At 41.4% G+C, this 17641-nt stretch overlaps 1 long non-coding RNA gene across 2 annotated transcripts; it reads right to left on the bottom strand.

Moving 5' to 3' along the window:
• Window positions 1-1328: 1328 nt before the first annotated feature.
• Window positions 1329-16583, bottom strand: LOC127490591 (uncharacterized). Of its 2 annotated transcripts, none has more exons than XR_007918647.2 (3): window positions 16405-16583; window positions 5362-5520; window positions 1329-1667 (listed from the first exon to the last, which is right to left on the bottom strand). It is a non-coding gene; the product is annotated as an uncharacterized lncRNA (long non-coding RNA). The 2 variants fall into 2 exon arrangements; XR_007918648.2 differs by lacking the exon at window positions 16405-16583 and adding an exon at window positions 13073-15026.
• Between the last annotated feature and the right edge of the window lie 1058 nt (window positions 16584-17641).

Below are 17641 nucleotides of genomic sequence, written 5' to 3'. Positions count from 1 at the left end.
TACCTCACAAGTCTGTGACAGACAATCAGCTAGGATGTGCTCTCCTAAGTCAGTGTCAACACCCTTGTCAACACCCTCTGGTCTGTTGTCATTGTGTCAGGGATGCACAAAACCCTAGGAACACAGCACATCTTCCTCTAGTGGCAAGTGTTTTGTTTGTTTGTTTGTTTGTTTGTTTTTGGAACATTTGGGTTGAAATTTCAGTTACTTATCTATTTTTAAAATCTTTTATACAAAGGATAGAATAAAACTAGGGTACGCTTTTAAAGGTAAATAGAAATTTTCAAATAAATTAGACACTATTGTGATAATAACTCCCACACTCCCTGAACTGCTGTGTGTTCAGTTTCTTCTGTCAGCAGAGGAATGTCTGTGGGTGAGCTGAGAAGTTGGGGTGCTGATTTATCCAAAAGCATAGATAGGCAATGTAGCAGGAGCAGAGGAAACACAGTACATTTTTTTTCTGGATTGTCAATGGCCACAGGCTAAAGAGCTGAGCATTCCAAAGTGCTTGTGCAAGGCCCTCCAAGTAGCTCTTTAGTCAATGGGATAAAGTGATTATCAAATCCTTCTGACCTAGGTTATATTATCTCTGTTTTACAAATTTGGAACCTGATCCTCAGAGGAGAGCAATTGGCCTAAGTTACACATTTGATCAACAGCAAGAGAATTAAGAGAGAAGGACTCTGATGGCTTACAAGGCTAGGAGGCAACGGAGGAATTGTAGATAAGCAAGAGCACAGCCTGGGCAATGTGGAAAGATAGCAAAGGGAAGAACTGTTATTGCAGAGAAACAAAGAGAGGAAAAAGGGAGGAAGGAAGTGAGAGAGTGCTTCCATCTTCTTGTTAACTTCCTAAATATGTACAACAGCTGGGGCTGGGTGCCATTTTACTCCCCGAATGTCTGTAACAGTTGGGGTAGGACAGGGTTCAAGACCAGGAGCTGGGAACTCACTCCAGGTCTCCTACATTGATGGCGGAATTTCAAATACTTGAATCATCACTGTTGCCTCCCACAGCGTGCATTAGCTCACAGCTGGAATCAGAAGCCAGAGCATAGAATCAACCCCAGGTCTGATGTGGGATGCAGGTGGGCATCTCACTTGCTAGGCCAGCTCCTGCCCTAAAGGCCCTTTTATTTACTGGCCTAGACTTAGCAAAATTCTGTGAGCTCCATTTTTTTTTTAACTTTTATTTAATGAATATAAATTTCCAAAGTACGGCTTATGGATTACAATGGCTTCCCCCCCATAATGTCCCTCCCACCCGCAACCCTCCCCTTTCCCACTCCCTCTCCCCTTCTATTCACATCAAGATTCATTTTCGATTCTCTTTATATACAGAAGATCAGTTTAGCATACATTAAGTAAAGATTTCAACAGTTTGCTCCCACACAGAAACATAAAGTGAAAAATAATAGATGATTTTTAAAATGATGATGAAATTAGATCAGACCTATTGTCATGTTTAATCCCAGTGAGAGTCAAGTTGGGAATTGATAATTTCTTCTTTTTTTTTTGAGCTCCATTTTAATACTTGAAAATGGCCTTAAACTTGCATCCAGCTGTTCAGAGTGGTGGTTCTTTTGCTTCCCCAGCCAACAGAACTCTGAGATAATGTGGAAGTTTCCTTCCTCTTTTGGGCCTGAACCATAGATCATGCAGATCCTAAGGAAAAAAAAAAATGGAGTAAACTAGTTTGGATTATTTCTAAGTAACTCAGTTTTTCTGCATAACATCTATTTGGGGAAAAAGAATGGATTTAAGCAAATTATGTCTTCCTGCTTTTCCCCCATAACATAAGTTATGGCAAACATATAGGGGACCAGTTTTTGTCTCCCCTCCTCCCACTACACAATTCTGTCTTTTGTGTTCAGATTTATTATTTTAATTTTTAAAAGATTTATTTTTTAATTATTTGAAAGGCAGAGTTACAGAGAGAGAGAGAGGGAGACACAGAGAAAATCTGCTAGTTCACTGTCCAAATGTCTACCATGGCCAGGGATGGGCCAGGCTGAAGCCAGGACCCAAGTGCTTCTGCCAGGTCTCCCATGTGGGTAACAGGGGCCCCAGCACTTGGCCATCTTCCGCTGGTTTTCCAGGCACATTAGCAGGGAGCTGGATCACATGTGGAGCAGCCGGGTCTCAAACTGATGCCCATATGGGACGTTGGCATTGTAGGAAGCAGATTAACCCATTCTGCAACAACGTTGGCCCCTTTTTGATTGTTTTAAAAGACTTTTTCCACATTAACTTTATTTTCATTTTTTTAAAATATTGATTTATTTATTTGAAAGAGTTACAGAGAAAGAAAGGGGGAGAGACAGAAGGAGAGATATTCCACCTGCTGGTTCACTCCCCAGATGGCATCATTAGCCAGGGCTTGGCCAGGCCAAAGACAAGAGCCAGGAGCTTCTTCCAGGTCTCCCACATTGGTACAGGGGCCCAAGTACTTGCGCCATCTTCTGCTGATTTTTCCAGGCCATTAGCAGGGAGCTGGATCAGAAGTGGAGCAGCCAGGATTAAACCGACACCCATATGGGATGCTGGCATTGCAGGCAGCAGCTTTACCCACAATGCCACAACGCCAACCCCTCCCCACATTAATTCTAAAAGCGACCTATTCATTCTCTTGGAATTTTAAGTAATTATTGTTATCATGCATCTAATATGCATTTAGTGACCACAAACTATATTTTCAACATTCTGCTTCCCCCCTCCTTTATTGGAAAGACACCAAGAGACTTACCTACAGTCAGATGTCATCATTAGGTGTTACCTTATTGACATGTTTCAGCCCTGATTTTCTGGCAGATAAATACTAAATCCTAAGGTCAGATATAGGAGGGGATTTGCAATAGGCTGGGTGGTCCAGTTTAGAAATTGATGTTTCAAGAAGCAAGATAAGATCAGAAGAGTGTAGGAATCAGGCAGAGCACTGGGAATATTAAGAGTGATCTAAAATTACTGTGTTTAGTAGAGCTGCAAGGTCATAGTAAAATTTTCACAAATCAGTGAGCTCAAAGATACAAGTATTGTGCTTTAAAATACACTCATGAGCTGTGTGCCAGGCAGTTGGGATTCAGCCAGGACTGCTCCATCCTTACCCAAGATTCCCTTCCTCGGTTCAACTTAGTAGTAGTCGCTGCAGATGAAGCAGCCTGGTGTCTGTTAAACCTACACCCTAGAGGGCTTCTATGCGCAGCTCAGCAAAAAAAAAAAAAAAAAAAAAAAAAAAGGTGAATACTGGTTATACTGGTTATACTGGTTAGCAGGTCTTATCTTTCATGAACTTTGTAAATTTAAGAACAAGGAGAGGAGCAGTCTTGGTGCTTTATCTTGGAATCAGTATTTCCAGATCAGTTTGAGATATTTTGTCCAAACAGTGGAGGCTGATGAAAGCAATGTGACAGATTTTTAGATTAGACAAGTTAATTGGTAACTTAATACAGAATCTACTAAGCTAATGTGTGTGCATCTAAATTGACCAGGAGGTCCTTGTCACATGCAAGTTAGTTTTTGGATGGAAAGCATTTTTTTTAAGATTTATTTATTTTATTTTGAAGGCCAGAGTTATACAGAGAGAGAAGGAGAGACAAAGACAGGGGTCTTTCATCTGCTGGCTCACTCCTCAACTGGCTGCACAGTTCTAAAGCCAGGAGCCAGGAGTTTCTTCCAAATCACCCACGTGTGCACAGGGGCCCAAGCACTTGGGTCATCCTCTACTGCTTTCCCGGGCCACAGCAGAGAGCTGGATCAGAAGTGGAGCAATCAGGACTCAAACTGGTGCCCATATGGATGCCGGCACTGCAGGCGGCGGCCTTCCTGCTGCACCACAGCGCTGACCCTGAAAGCATTTTTGAGATCATGCCATTTTTCCAAGGGCAATAGGGACTAGCTGATAATGTAAAATACCAAATGCGTAAGTAAGAATAAAACATGAGAATGATATGTGATTATATTTTGAAGTCAAGTTGGTAAAATTTGAAAATTCTTGCTATTCAAGGAGTAGTAATGCAAAAATGTCATGAGGGACATAAACATTAAATTCAGAAAGTACTGTCTGACCTGCCTTGCAGGGGGAGATAATAGTGTGATTTCAGCGCCAGAGAGTGGGTGTCAAGCCTAGCCGGTAAGATGTCCTTGCCCCATGTGAGTGCTTGGACTTGATTCCCAGCTTCTGGTTTCAGATTACCACCAATGCAGATGCTGGAAACAGTGGTACAGTGATGGCTCAAGAAGTTGGGCTCCTGCCACTCACACGGGAGACCTGAATTATGTTCCTGGCTCCAGGCTCCAGGCTTCTGTGTTTCCCCAACCCTGGGCATTTGGGCATTTGGGGAGCGAAAGGACAAATGAGAGTTCTCTTTCCATCTGTCTTTGTGTCTCTCTCCTCTCTCTCTCTTTCTCTCTCTCTGTGTGTGTGTGTGTGTGTGTGTGTGTGTGTTTCCAGCTTTCAAATTAACAGAATAACAAAAACAAACAACAGCAATCAAACCTAGGAGACTTGCCTGTCATTTTCATTAGAGATCTCCACAAAACTGAGGCTATTTTTACAGGCAGTTTGGAGAAGGATTTAATCAGAGACTGCCTTCTTCATGGATTCTGGGGCAACCTACCAGTGCAGTTACTGAGCCTCCAGCAACCCTCTCTCGGCATGTGAGCTATGTTCTAAACATTGGACTGCCTCTGAAAATTATTATTTTTTTTGACAGGCAGAGTGGACAGTGAGAGAGAGAGACAGAGAGAAAGGTCTTCCTTTTGCCATTGGTTCACCCTCCAGTGGCCGCCACGGCTGGCGCGCTGCGGCCGGTGCACCGCGCTGATCCGAAGGCAGGAGTCAGGTGCTTCTCCTGGTCTCCCATGGGGTGCAGGGCCCAAGGACTTGGGCCATCCTCCACTGCACTCCCTGGCCACAGCAGAGAGCTGGCCTGGAAGAGGGGCACCGGGAAAGAATCCGGCGCCCCGACTGGGACTAGAACCCGGTGTGCTGGCGCCGCTAGGTGGAGGATTAGCCTATTGAGCCGTGGCACCGGCCTGAAAATTATTCTATTTCAACCACTAAATGGAAAGTGGAGACTGTAGGGAGTGGGCATGTGAAAACAGCACTGAAGCAGTAGGTTGGGAACATAAGGGAAAAAATGGAGAGGATTCCCTGACCCTTGAGCGAGTGCACGTATGCTTAGAATTGGAAATTTAGAAATCACCAGTGTGGTATAGTTGAGAAATTAGAAGTCAGTTTGCTTTAGGTCTGTGAACACAGATATAAGTGGCATTTAACATTTAAACGTGTATTCATAGTTCTTATAAGCCAAATCAAGAACATAATATTGTTACTTTTTATAAAAACAATGAGAATTACCCTTTCTGAGGGAGTCTTACTGTGACCAATTACTGTTATTTTCCTTTTATCTTCAAACTCCTTTTACTTTAACCTTGGCATATCAGAAATGCTTTTCCAAAGAGATGAATTCACGTGGATTTTTTCTGTTCCTTTTGGAGAGATCCCTGTGGTTGACTCCTGTAGGAAGAACAGTTGATTGTAAGGCAGTGGGTAACTGAGAGTCAGGTTAGGGACGTGTCACTCAGCTCCTCCAGGTCCACCTCACTCTGTCCCACAGCCTTGGTGTCATTCAGAAGCACCAATAATTGTGGCTACAGGATGCCTTTTAAATCAGTCTCTCATCTGATGTCCCACTTTGAAACAAAAAGCAATATAGCCTTTATCCTCACTGAGGAGTTGACCTTTAGTGTAATAATTTGTTCTAAATTTAGACTTCACCAACTTTACACTGGAGACCAGAGATTGGGTTATAATAGCAACTATTTAGCTTTTATTAATCTCTGGCATTCAAAAAGAGAGGTCACTTCCCTTGAGCCATTTGCTATCAAAAAGGAAGAGAAAAATTTTAGTGGGAAAGGCATTTGACATTGATATTGAACAATATTTTTAAATGAATAACATTTGATAATGATGATGACTGATTATGGCGAGGAGGAGGAAGGAGAAGAGGAGAGAGAACTAGAAGGGAATGAACAGGAGCAAGGGTTAATGCGGTTATCTTGCTGTGAGCTAGAGGCCATGAAATGCTGCTTTCAGAGGTTATGACTTTTAACTCCAGGTTAGCCTCATAATATTTGTCCTATTGTTTTTTACAGATAGGAACTCTAAGATATGATGAAGTATCTTGCTCAGAGATCTGCAGCTGAAAATCAGGGAGTATGAATGAAACTCAGGCCATGTGCACTGAACCCCTGCCTTGCACTGTTTGATGCTGTTGGTCTTGCTTTTCTAGCTGAAGGAAAAGGAAGGAAGGATATCATGTAATGAATAGAAACAGGGAGAGAAAAGGAAGAGAAAGAAGGATAGAGAAAAAAATCTAAAAGAGATCAAAGAAGAGCAGGAGGAGGTGTGTAAGTAGGGACAGAAAGGGAAACTGAGGCTATATCTGGGTAATCTGTGTATAGCACAGGATGCTACAAGAGCAGTAGGTCTGGGTTCCAACCCTGGCTCCCTGTCATGTCAATACACTCTGTGGTACACTCTGCTGAATCCTTGGCATGTTTATTTATGTGCAGTCATTTTCCAGTTTCAAATCCCAGTTTTGTTTCAGGGTTTTCTTTTTTAAAAGATTTATTTTACTTATTTGAAAGGCAGAGTTACAGAGAAAGAGGGAGAAATAGAGACAGAGAGATCTTCCATTTGCTACTTCACTCCCCAGATGACCGCGACTGCCAGGGATGGGCCAGCAAGAAACGAGGAGCAAGGAGAGTCTTCTGGTTATTTGAATTGGGTGCAGTGGCCCAAGCACTTGGAGCGTCTTCCACTGCTGTCTCAGGCATATTAGCAGACAGCTGGATCAGAAATGGAGCATTTAAGGACTCAAATCAGAACCCACATGCAATGCTGGCATTACAGGCAACATCTTTTTTTTTTTTTTTTTTTTTTTTTTTTTTTTTTGGACAGGCAGAGTGTACAGTGAGAGAGAGAGACAGAGAGAAAGGTCTTCCTTAGCTGTTGGTTCACCCTCCAATGGCTGCTGCGGCCAGCGCGCTGCAGCCGGCGCACCGCACTGCTCCGAAGCCAGGAGCCAGGTGCTTCTCCTGGTCTCACATGGTGTGCAGGGCCCAAGCTCCTGGGCCATGCTCCACTGCACTCCCGGGCCATAGCAGAGAGATGGACTGGAAGAGGGGCAACCGGGACAGAATCCGGCACCCAGATGGGAATAGAACCCGGTGTGCCAGCACCGCTAGGTGGAGGATTAGCCTATTGAGCCGCGATGCCTGCCAAGATTCATTTTCAATTATCTTTATATACAGAAGATCATTTTAGCATATATGAAATAAAGATTTCAGAAGTTTGCACCCACACAGAAACACAAAGTGTAAAGTACTGTTTGAGTACTAGTTATAGCATTAATTCACATTGTACAACACATTAAGGACAGAGATCCTACATGGGGAGTAAGTGCATGGTGACTCCTGTTGTTGACTTAACAATTGACACTCTTGTTTATGGCGTCAGTAATCTCCCTAGGCCCTTGTCATGGGTTGCCAAGACTATGGAAGCCTTTTGAGTTCGCCAACTCCAATCTTATTTAGACAAGGTCATAGTCGAAGTGGAAGTTCTCTCCTCCCTTCAGAGAAAGGTACCTCCTTGTTTGATGGCCTGTTCTTTCCATGAGGATTTTATTTTTTTAAAAAACATCATCATTTATATTTAAACAGAAATACAAATCATTAAAAGTGTATGAACATAGAACATAAAATGTAGTTTTTACTTAAGCAGTTACATGAATGAGGCTGTTTTTAAGTTTCTACACTGATGACACCATTTTAACCACTGAACAAATTGTACTTAAATTAACAATAGTAAAAATTCAAATTTACACATGAAAATATGGAACAACAACAAAAGAACAGGAAGTATCTTCATTACCAAACAGATTAACAAATTCCCAAACACTCAGATAGTTTCTGAGGCATATCAAAACACCTACATCAGGCTGGCGCCGTGGCTCAATAGGCTAATCCTCCACCTGCGGCGCCGGCACACCGGATTCTAGTCCTGGTCGGGGCACCAGATTCTTTCCCGGTTGCCCCTCTTCCAGGCCAGCTCTCTGCTATGGCCTGGGAAGGCAGTGGAGGATGGCCAAAGTGCTTGGGCCCTGCACCCGCATTGGAGACCAGGAGAAGCACCTGGCTCCTAGCTTCGGATCAGCGTGGTGCACCGGCTGCAGCGCACTGGCCGCGGCGGCCATTGGAGGGTGAACCAATGGAAAAGGAAGACCTTTCTCTCTGTCTCTCTTTCTCATTGTCTACTCTGCCTGTCAAACAACAACAACAACAAAACCAACCAACATTAGAGGTTGCATTCATTTGAGAGAGGTCTCAATACATTTCAGTGATGAGACTATTTATAGCAGTTACAGTATACAAAAGCAGCATTAGACTACTATGGTTCATATTTGAGAAACACAGATTTAAGCTTTATGTTACAACTTGCCAATTTAACATTATAACTAACACAGTGACAATTACTCATTTCATATTTTTTCTTCTTAAACTCAATAAGCAAGCTATCATTTAAGCATATGGAATAATGCCATGTTTTCTAACTTATAATAGGAAATTTTAAAATCCAAATATTTTGTATCATGGAAACTACCTAGCTGTATAAAGGCTCCCAAATACAATCTAGTCATAAAATTTCTTCTTTGTAGATTTCATTAACTTATAGTTATTTTAGTACAGATAAATGCAGGACACTACTCCAGATTATTGGGCCAAAAAATGTCAGTGTCACTACCTGTATTTAAGTACGAGCACACCAGAACCACAACCATGGCAAGTAAATGCCCTCACATGTCCTCCACTGCTTCTGGGGTTCTTTTCCACATCACAGGAGCTAGTTTAATGGATATTGTTGGGTCTCAATCTATCTTTGAAAATTCCTTTATTAAAAATTTTGAAATTTAACTAATGGAACAGCTACAGTCTCAGTAAACTAGTTCTCTGTTTCTACTTTTCACTAATTAGTTCAAATACGATATATAATGCTTCAAATTTTTATAGATACCCTGTTAAAATGGTTATAGGTATCTAAAATACCTTTAGTGGGTAAATATTAACAAAAATGACATTAAGTGTAACCCATGAGTCGTACTTTGGAAATTTATATTCATTAAATAAAAGATAAAAAAAAAATAAAACCAAAATTTAAAAAGGCTTTGAAAAAAAAAAAAAAAGCTTTACACAAGTGATTGAGCCATTTTAAATATGATTAAAAAAATGAACTGGCAATCACCTTTCTATAAAACAAAAACACAGAAAATAAAGTAGAAAAGAAAGCTAAAAAAAAAAAAAAGAAATCAAATTGAAAATTCTCTTTCAGGCCACATTACTTTGCTGCTGTCTGATTCTTAAATTCTATGAAATCTTCATTCTCAACAAATTGTCTAGTCTTTTGTTGTTCTCTCTTCTTTCAGCTCACCTTAGACTTTCTGATGAGTTTTTTCAATTTCATAATAACTGCCACCAAGAATTCACTTTCCCTACCATTGTTCAAATTATGCTTCTAATCTTCACCTCTGGGCAGTTTCCATGCTCTGTTCTTTTTTTGTTTTTCTAAGCTGGGTCCCAGGTTGTGAAACTTTATTTGGCTTGTTGCACAGGAAGAGTTAGCATTGGAGTTTGAGTTATAACCTATTGACACCTGACTTAATTATACCCCAGCCTGGAAGATGATAGTATTTTCAATTTTGCTCCAATGTGGTTACAAACTTTTACCCAAATACTGTTATCCGGTCAAACATAGCAAATTGTTGTTCTTAATACATTCCTGGATTTCTTCTCTTGTTACTTCTATTTATTGTCTTAAATATATCTTATCATTGTGTTTCTTAAAGTCCCATTTTTCATAATTAATCCAGAAAGCAATCTGTCTCATGAACACTCCTGAGATCTCAACTAGAGATTATTTTTCAGCTGTTTTGAGGTTCATATAGGAACAGGACATCAAAGAAGGAGGTATCTTTCTCTGAAGGGAGGAGAGAACTTCCACTTTGATTATGGCCTTGTCTAAATAAGATCATAGTTGGCGAACTCAAAAGGATTCCATAGCCTTGGCAACTCATGACAAGAGCCTCGGGTAATTACTGATGCCATAAACAAGAGTGTCACTTGTTAAATCAACAATAGGAGTCACTGTGCATTTACTCCCCATGTAGGAGCTCTGACCTTAATGTATTCTACTATGTGAATTAACGGTATAACTAGTACTCAAACAGAACTTTACATTTTGTGTTTCTGTGTGGGTGCAAACTGTTGAAATCTTTACTTAGTATATACTAAAATGATCTTCTGTATATAAAGGCAATTGAAAATGAATCTTGATGAAGAATAAGATGGGAGAGGGAGTGGGAGATGCAATGGTTGCAGGTGCGAGGAAGGTTATAAGGGAAAAAGCTGCTATAATCCAAAAGTTGTACTTTCAAAATTTATATTTATTAAATAAAAGTTTTAAAAAAGAAAAAAAAACAAAAATGACATTAAGGATAATTTTGAGACTATTTTGTTTTCTAACTAGAAAAACTATGGGGTTAGTAATGAACACAGATATAGTGACATTTTAGCCCTGCTGTTTTACATCAATAATAACAGTAAATGCATGAAGCACAGAAAAGAAGAGCAGGATTTCAGGAGAAAAATCTAGTAAACACTTGAATTTTGGATGCCTCAAACACACAAGGTTCACAGTGCTTATAGGCACTATCATTATTTTCATCCTTTAAGTAGTTCAAATCTCTATTTCATTTCTAATTTTATCTGGAAAAACCTAATTCCTTATATAATGTATCTTGTCAGTTTCAGTTTTCAAGTATTCAAGTAATGCAAACCCAAGTACTTTCTTTTGTGGCAACAACACACTTACGGACTGAGCTTCAGTGACAGGGAAAAATCCATTCAAAATAACTGATCCACTCTTCTGCCCAAAGAATTAAGACATACACAAATGATATATAATAAGAGAAGGGAAGAAAAAGATAGTCCAATATAACCAATGTCTTCTTTTTAAAAAAGATTCACAGACTGCCTTAATCTGTGGCTAGATTCCCAGTAACAGGCCATTCCGAAATCTAAAGAACTACAAAAGAAGAACCAGAATAAGTTCAATTTCCCTGTCATTTTCCCATAAATGTTCCTATTGGATTTCTTTTGTACTTCTACTGGGAAATTTTCTGCCTTCACTTTCTTTCATAGTGATGACCATGTTTCTGTGTATAGCATATCCTTAAGCATCTTTCATAAGGCTGGACAAGTGGTGACAAATTCTTTCCATTTCTGTTTGTTATGGAAGGTCTTTATTTCACAATCATTCATATATGAGAGCTTTGCAGGGTGCAGTATTCTGGGTTGACAGTTTTTTGTTCTTAAGACTTGGAATATATCTCGTCATTCTCTCCTATCCTGAAGGGTTTCTGATGAGAAGTCAGCTGTGGGTCTAATTGGAGATCATCTGAAAGTAATCTGGCATTTCTCTCATGCAAATTCTAGAATCATTTCTTCATGATTTACTGTGGAGAGTTTGACTACAATGTGTCATGGTGAAGATCTTTTCTGGTCATGTCTATTAGAAGTTCTATGTGCTTCTTGTACTTGGACATCTCTTTCTTTCTCCAAATTAAGGAAGTTTTCTGTAATTATTTCAGTTAAAAAACCTTCTTACCCCATTCTCTCTTTCCACACCTTCAGGAACTCTTAAAACCTATATGTTGGGTTGTTTGATAGTATTCCATAAATCTCCAATGCTGTTTTTTTAGTTTTCTAATGTCTTCTTCTTTTTTTCTGTCTGACTGTAAAATTTACAGAGATTTGTCTTCCAACTCAGATATTCTTTCTTCTGCCTCGCTGAGTCTGTTGTTAAGGCTTTCCACTGAATTTTTTATTTAATCTATTGAATTCTTCATTCTAATATTTCACTTTGATTTCTCTTTAAAATCTCAATTTCATTGGAAAAATGTTCATTCATTTCATGTATGGATTTCTTTAATTATGGATTTTCTTCTGATTACTTCTAAGTAATCCTATGATCAATTTTTTGAATTCTGTTTCTGGCATTTCTTCAATCTCTTCATTTTCACATTCTAGTATTGAAGTGTTGTGTTCTTTTGCAGGCATTATGTTGTCTTCCTTATTCTTGTATTTTGAGTTGCTACATTTGTTTTTGGGCATTTGTGGATATAGATATACTTGTTGTTTTTTTTTCCCTGCCCCGTGATGGCTTCTATCTTTGGACTATTCCTCTTTGCCTTAGTGGAATGTCTGCTCTTTCAGTGAATACCCTGAGGCATGTGCTGGATATGGCCAAGGAGCTCTGTTCAGTGCTTCAGGGTGGGGGGAGTATCCAAGGTGACATGTAAATTGGGTTTGTAAGTCTCTCTCTATTTTCTTTTTTATCAGAGGGGAGGATTAATCTGCTGTGTTGTTGTAGTCTCACACTCATTTCCTCTCCTCCAGGGAGACCAATGCCTGGTCACTAGCGCCAGTGAGTATAATATTCATTCGCACTGCCACAAGAACCACACAAAGGATCCATGTACTCCTCGGTGTAGGCATGGATTCCGCAGCAATGACCCTCACCAATCAATCAGGGAGCCTGGAGCATGTGGGGCCACCCACAGTGACTACCCAAAGACCCATCCACACCCTGCACCCTCATACGCAGCCACAGTGTTTTCACAGTCCAGGCACACAAGACTCCCACAGTCAGAAGCACCAAGTCCCCTGTCAGTTCTCCCAGCCAGACTCAGTCCTCTCAGCTCAACTGGTTGCTGGGAGAGTGGACACGAGGTGGCGAAGCTGTTATGTATGTCCAAAATGGCACTTGCCGTCTCTTGGCTATACAGGATGTTGGTGCTGGGTGCTTGGGGAAGGAGAAAAGCCCCCCCTCCACAGTTTTTTCTTCTAAGTTGGCAGGTACACTGTCCCCCACAGGGATACAAGTCATATTCACGCCAGGCTATTCCCACAGCTTTATCGCCAGTGATTTGGCTGCTGCAGTCTGGTCTCACCTTACTCTCCAAAGCTGGTGCTGAAGTTCTCGGCTGCTGGGGTCCTGAGTTGTGCGTGTCCACACTCTCTGCATAGATCCATAGTATCCCTCTAATTTGTGTGGAGTTTCCTCTTCTGTTTTAAATCTAACTTTTCCCTGAGATTGGACTTTCTCCACTTTTTTTTAAAAAACTCTCTTCCCCTAAACTTGAGCAGTAAGTTCCTTCCCTATTCCATCATCTTGGTGTCTCCCTGCTCCATCTCTGATCCAGCTCCCTGCTAATGTGCTTGGAAAGGCAGCAGAGGATGTGCTAAGTCTTTGGACCCCTGCACCCATGTGGGAGACCTGGAAAAAGCTCCTGGCTGCTGGCCTGACCCAACCCCTCTCTCTGTGGCCATTTGAGGAGTGAACCAGTAGATGAAAGATCTCTCTCTGTCTCTCCATCTCTCTCTCTATAACTCTGCCTTTCAAATAAATAAATTTCTAAAAAAAAATGAGAGTCTTTGTGTTGGACAAAGTTAGTATTAAATACTAAGTATAAAGCATAGGCAGGGTAAAATGATTGACTACCACTTCTATGTCAAATTTAAGTCTTTCTTTCCTCTCTCCCTCCTTTCCTTCCTTGTCTTTTGTTCTTTTTCCAGTTCAAAGATCAGTACTTGCAGTCTGACTTTACTGCTGTTCCTTCTTGTCTCTGCACATGATTCTTTTTGAGGCTCTTGCCTTCAGTTAGCCAGTTACCACTAGCCTATCCTACCAGAGAGCAAATATTGGGGGAAAGAGACGGAAGATCTGAGCTGAGCTCTGCAGCCTGTGGCAAACGTCTCTGTGCCTCACATCGGGATCTCTTGTTTTAATTCAGTACATTAGACAGAAGTTAAAGTGGGAGATGCCCAGATTGGGAGGAAGATCTCCAGGCAGAGGCAGGAAGCAAGGCTAGAGAAGAGGGAAGGAAAGAGATGCAAAGTGAACATGGAAGCAAGGATAACAGGCAATGTGTGCAGCATGAAATCACATGAAATCACAATCTGTATTCAACTGTAACAATTATTCTATATAAAGTTTAAGAAATCTTTCATTTGCTGATTAATTTCACTGGTTAGACATATCCATGTTCACACTGGCACATTATGGGAGACCTAAAGATAAGATGAAAGCAAACCACAGAAAGCTCTCGAGATATTTCCAAACAGTAGTGGTTGGTGGTTGCTGGGACGTGAAGCCGAGTTGTTTAACTCAGTCATGACTACTACAGCAGAGCAGGTGGGAGTACAAAGACTGCTGCAGGAGGCTGCTCAGGTGTTTGGCACCGCTGGTGGTTGACTGTAGTGGGTTATTCTGACTGGTTGGCTTTGAAGTCAACTTCTCACCAGATTTGGGAAAAGCAGGGGAATGGTAACAAATAAAATTTAGAAAATTCATTCTGGTCTTTCCAAATTTTATAGATGTTCTGTTTTATAGGCCTAATGAATTGTGGGATTTTTCCTAAAGATTTTTATTTATTTATTTGACAGGTAGAGTTACAGACAGAGAGAAAGGTCTTCCTTCCATTAGTTCACTCCCCAAATGGCCACTACAGCCGGCACTGTGCCGATCCGAAGCCAGCAGCCAGTTGCTTCCTCCTGGTCTCCCATGCAGGCACAGAGGCCCAAGCACTCGGGCCATCCTCCTCTGCCATCCTGGGCCACAGCAGAGAGCTGGACTGGAAGAAGAGCAACCGAGACTAGAACCTGGTGCCCATACAGGATGTCAGTGCCACAGGTGGAGGATTAACCAAGTGAGCCAAGGCGACGGCCCCAAATTGTGGGATCTTAACATGACATCTGTATTACAAAAATGAAACCTTCTAATCTGCCTCTGGACTGAGTAAGAGGTAGGACTCTATTCCTATTCCCCATCTCAGTTAAAGCATCAAACTCAGAATGTGTTCTGTTTGACCCCACAAAATATTTTCTGATTATTAAGATAGAAAATATTTGAAGCCGGCGCCGTGGCTCACTAGGCTAATCCTCCACCTTGCGGCGCCGGCACACCGGGTTCTAGTCCCGGTCGGGGCGCCGGATTCTGTCCCGGTTGCCCCTCTTCCAGGCCAGCTCTCTGCTATGGCCAGGGAGTGCAGTGGAGGATGGCCCAGGTGCTTGGGCCCTGCACCCCATGGGAGACCAGGAAAAGCACCTGGATCCTGGATCCTGCCTTCGGATCAGCGCGGTGCGCCGGCTGCAGCGGCGGCCATTGGAGGGTGAACCAACGGCAAAGGAAGACCTTTCTCTCTGTCTCTCTCTCTCACTGTACACTCTGCCTGTCAAAAATATATATAAAAAAAAAAAAAAAAAAAGAAAATATTTGGCCGGCGCCGCGGCTCACTAGGCTAATCCTCTGCCTTGCGGCACCGGCACACCGGGTTCTAGTCCCGGTCGGGGTGCAGGTTCTGTCCTGGTTGCCCCTCCTCCAGGCCAGCTCTCTGCTGTGGCCAGGGAGTGCAGTGGAGGATGGCCCAAGTACTTGGGCCCTGCACCCCATGGGAGACCAGGAGAAGCACCTGGCTCCTGCCATCAGATCAGCGCGGTGCACCAGCCGCAGCGGCCATTGGAGGGTGAACCAATGGCAAAGGAAGATCTTTCTCTCTGTCTCTCTCTCTCACTGTCCACTCTGCCTGTCAAAAAAAAAAAAAAAAAGAGAAAATTTTTAATTTTTAAGCTATTATCATTTCACTCTTGAGATCTATGGACTGTAGAGTTATCTGTCACAAAGGTAAAATTTAAAACACAGACAGTATTGTCTTTTTAGGGGCTTACCCAGTGAGAAGGTTTTATTTTGGGATGAAATAAATTTTCAGATCCTTTACAATGCATCCTGAGTTCTCTTTAAAGTTACTGTATTCTTGGTGCTAATTGCATTTTGAGGCACTTTGATGGAAATTCCAAGACAGCACTGTAGTACTGCTCAGAGCCACAGGATGGCAGGATGCTAACACCTTTGACTATTTCACTATCCCTTGCTTTAGCTTCTGTAAAAGTTCTCTTCACATTTTTGAGAGGAAGTGTTTTTAAAAGGAAGAGCACATACATACACACACATACTTATATATACTTATTTACTTACTTATGAGCGACAAGTAGATAAACGTAGTGCAACAAAATATATAATTGGTTTTCAGGTTCTTTGAAAAGGACATGGAAAATGGAATTATAAGGAAGGGAAGCTTATTTGATGCAAAAAAATTATGAAAAACTGTGCACAGTTTGTTCACAATATGCATATTCCATGACTTTTTAAAAAATACATATTTATCTATTTGAAAGTCAGAGTTAGAGAATGAGAGAGAGATCTTCCATCTGCTAGTTTACTTACCAAGTGGCCACAAGGCCAGAGCTGGGCCAGGCCAGGCCAGAGCTGGTCCAGGAGCATCATCTGACTCTCCCATGTGTGTTGCATAGACCCAAACACTTTAGCCATCTTCTGCTGCTTTTCCCAGGCTGTTAGCATGGAGCTGGATCAGAAGGGAGATGGCCGGGACATGAACCGGTACCCATATGTGATACCGGCCTCACAGGTGACAGTTCAACTTGTTGCGTCACAATGCTGGTCCCTCCATGACCCTCATATGCATTGCTTTAAACAATTTTTGCCCCAAAGTAAACTCAACTTTTAACCCTATTTTTCCATAAACATGTTAAAGTGCCCTCTTATATTTTTCTCAACACAAATAATAATTTTCGTAAATAATAATTTTCATGCATTTCTGTACCAAATGGATTCTTATCATATAAACCATGAAGTCTGATCTACTGTGGATCATTTGTGTTACTAAATTAGGGGAGGATGTAGCTCCATTCCTCAGGTTAGACAGCAGAGACAAAAGAACCTGCTTATTAATCTTATACTTCAGTGCTTCCCTAAAGAAGAGGATGGAAGTTTGCATTACTTTCATTTCCAAAAGGTGTATTAAAAATATAACTTATTCTGTGTTTCTGAATTGATGGAAGACATTTGAATTTCAGAAATACACACCTCCACTTGGCTTTCAAAAACTCAAGAATAAAAAGCTTTAATAAACTGGATTTTAGAAAATCCCAGCTTAAACTAGCATTACCTGTGGGCCATTGTTTGTCGTCATTAATTTTACATCTGGTTAGAATTTTAATTTCTTTTATTTTTAAGTTTAATGTTTTATGATTAAATATTTGAAAAAATTCAGTTTAGAAAGAATTGGAGGGTTGGCACTGTGGCGTAGAGGGTAAAGCCGCCACCTGCACTGCCAGCATTCCATATGGGTGCCAGTTCGAATCCCAGATAATCGACTTCCTATCCAGCTCTTTGCTGTGGCCTGGGAAAGCAGTGGAGGACAGCCCAGGTCCTTGGGGCCCTGCACCCACGTGGGAGACCTCGAAGAAGCTCCTGGCTCCTGGCTTCGGACCCATATAGCTCTGGTCATTGTGGCCAACTGGGGAGTGAATCAGCGGATGGAAGACCTCTCTCTCTCTCTCTGCCTCTCCTTCTCTTTCTGTGTAGCTCTTCCTTTCAAATAAATAAATAAATTTTTTAAAAAAGAAAGAATTGAAACAAAATTAAAACAGTAGAGTGTGAA

Source organism: Oryctolagus cuniculus, chromosome 6 (assembly GCF_964237555.1).
Source record: "Oryctolagus cuniculus chromosome 6, mOryCun1.1, whole genome shotgun sequence".
In the NCBI taxonomy this organism is placed as follows: Eukaryota; Metazoa; Chordata; class Mammalia; order Lagomorpha; family Leporidae; genus Oryctolagus; species Oryctolagus cuniculus.
Note: the sequence above shows the minus strand (reverse complement) of the source record. Positions and strands in the feature narration are given on the sequence as shown.